Below are 2,398 nucleotides of genomic sequence, written 5' to 3'. Positions count from 1 at the left end.
TGGGTCCTAATCATGAAGAACCACAAAATCCAGCCTGAGGAGTTGGAATTCTATGAGGAGAGAGATGATGAGCAGCATTTTAGCCATGTGAATCTGTATAAGATGAATACAAAGTTTATTTGGATGCTCATTGCATCCATAAAGAATTCTTGCCTTCAGGATCAGAGTTGACCAACATACAAAGCTTTTTGTGAAAAGACTCTAACTTGAATCTTTTCCTACATCTTTTTCTAGGATAAGCTTTCTGATTTGTTGGCACCCATCTCGGAGCAAATCCAAGAAGTGATAACCTTGCGGGAGAAGAACCGAGGCAGCAAGTTGTTCAATCACCTGTCAGCTGTCAGCGAAAGTATCCAGGCCCTGGGTTGGGTGGCAATGGTGAGCAGCGTATCTTCCATGGGAGGGAAAGGATAGGATGAAAAAGGTAAGGAGATAAGGCTAGAAAGGCTCTTATTCACTGACACCTTCTCTTTCTCTAGGCTCCCAAGCCTGGTCCTTATGTGAAAGAAATGAATGATGCTGCCACATTTTATACAAACAGAGTCCTCAAGGAGTACAGAGATGTGTAAGTCCAGCCATCCCTCAAGGGGTAAAGGGCAAACCCATCTGGATACTTAAGGCTACCCTTGGCTACTGTGTTGGTTCTCTTGTCTCAGGACTGCTTTGTGGAAAGTTTGCTAGATATTGGCTCATAGAAGCTACATTTGCAAGCAGGAAGTGTTTCTGCTTCTGCTTTTTCTACAGGCTTGGTAGAGGCCCATTTAGTATTCTGATGCTTAATCTTCCAGGTTTAGGAAGTTTTGCTGGAGGTAAAATGAACTAATGCCTTTTAATTTGCCTGTTTGGACAAGAGAATTTCTAACTGGCCCTATGGCAAAAAAAGATTCAGTAAAATTTACTAGGAAATTACTTTGACTATTAATGTAGTCAGATAAAGTGAGTAGAAGGCTACCTGGGCAACGTAGGTATTAAGTAAGGAGATTCACTGTATGTCTAACAGCATATGTCCACTGATCCTAACTGAGTTCTCCATTGCTGGATTTGAGCTGGAGTGACTGTAGGTAGCTATTACTTAGCTGCACAGCTATACAAACCCTTCCTTCTATTTATGATCAGTCAGCCAACATTTGAGTAACAATTCTGTGAAGGAGTAAGCCTTAATGACCAAGCGCCTCCTTGATCATTCCAGCAACCTGGAATTACGTATCACAATTTTTTTATTATACCCTACCATTATATCCCCATCACTTTACAGTTGAGGAAATTAGGTCTTATGCTAAATAACCATAAAGTCTTCTAGCTAGTATATAAGAAGAAAGAAAAGTTGAACCATACTGCATTGCTGTTTGTATTAGTTAATGTGGAGTATTTCCTCCTAAAGAGAAGCTTTTTATTTTTATTTTTTTTTGTGGGAGAGGGTATATTTTGACACAAGGCACAATGCTTTGTGGCAGTTGAGTTTCTTAGAGTCCTAGAGTTCCACATTAATGCCCGAGAGCTCATACTATGACTTCATTCACAGAATGTCTGCTTTTATCAGTTTTACATATTACATTTTGCCTAAGGTCTACTGTGAAAACTTTTTGCTACTTAAAAAAAAGTTTGAAGAATACTGCTATAAGAGAAAGAGATAAAATCTGGAGTCCCTATCCTAACAGACTTTAGTCTAATTAGGGTAATGGTATAGGTTTAAAAAACAAAGAAAAGCTCTGTGATGTTAGAAAAGCTGCCATCGAGCAGAGCCTGAGAAATACCACAGGCAGGAGGTTACGAGCTCACTGACACAAAGGGTTCTGGAATCACTGTGGTAATGTACCGTGACTGCCTGTGATGCATTCTTCTTTAATTATCCCAGGGATAAGAAGCATGTGGACTGGGTCAAAGCTTACTTGAATATATGGGCAGAGCTGCAGGCTTACATTAAGGAGTTCCATACCACCGGATTGGCCTGGAGTAAAACGGTCAGTGAACCCTCCTTCCTTTCTTTTATCCCTCTAGATCTGGGTCCACAGGTGTCTTAGACTTTGGTACTACCAGGGTCCAAGATGGAATGCTAGTCTTTTCGGTGGAAGAGGAAAAGAAAAGGGAAAAAAGAGTAAAGAAAGCAAGGGTCAGAGAAGGAATATTCATTTCTATTCTATTTCAGTAAGCATGGGTCCAGGACAGTGATTGGGCTGGAGAGGAGACAGGTGAATGTGTTATATTATCTTGGCACTCTTGAAGCTTAAAAATATAGATGTGCAACCCCAAATATAAATCACCAAGCTAAATGCTACAGTAAAGATACATACTGCAGAGTATGGGAAAGAAGAGTAATTCTCACTTGGAGAGATCATAGTTTGAAGGGATATACTCTGATCTGAGACTTTTTGCAAGTTTAAGGCAGTGAGAAGTGAGA

At 40.2% G+C, this 2,398-nt stretch overlaps 1 long non-coding RNA gene across 1 annotated transcript; it reads left to right on the top strand.

The window, feature by feature from the left end:
• The first annotated feature begins 216 nt into the window (after window positions 1-216).
• LOC105311059 lies at window positions 217-1,954 on the top strand. The gene is made up of 3 exons (XR_897611.2): window positions 217-378; window positions 480-565; window positions 1,856-1,954. It is a non-coding gene; the product is annotated as an uncharacterized LOC105311059 (long non-coding RNA).
• Window positions 1,955-2,398: the final 444 nt, after the last annotated feature.

Source organism: Pteropus vampyrus, unplaced genomic scaffold (genome assembly GCF_000151845.1).
Source record: "Pteropus vampyrus isolate Shadow unplaced genomic scaffold, Pvam_2.0 Scaffold23271, whole genome shotgun sequence".
NCBI classification, from domain to species: domain Eukaryota; kingdom Metazoa; phylum Chordata; class Mammalia; order Chiroptera; family Pteropodidae; genus Pteropus; species Pteropus vampyrus.
The sequence above is the reverse complement of the archived record's forward strand: the minus strand, read 5'-3'. Positions and strand labels throughout refer to the sequence as shown.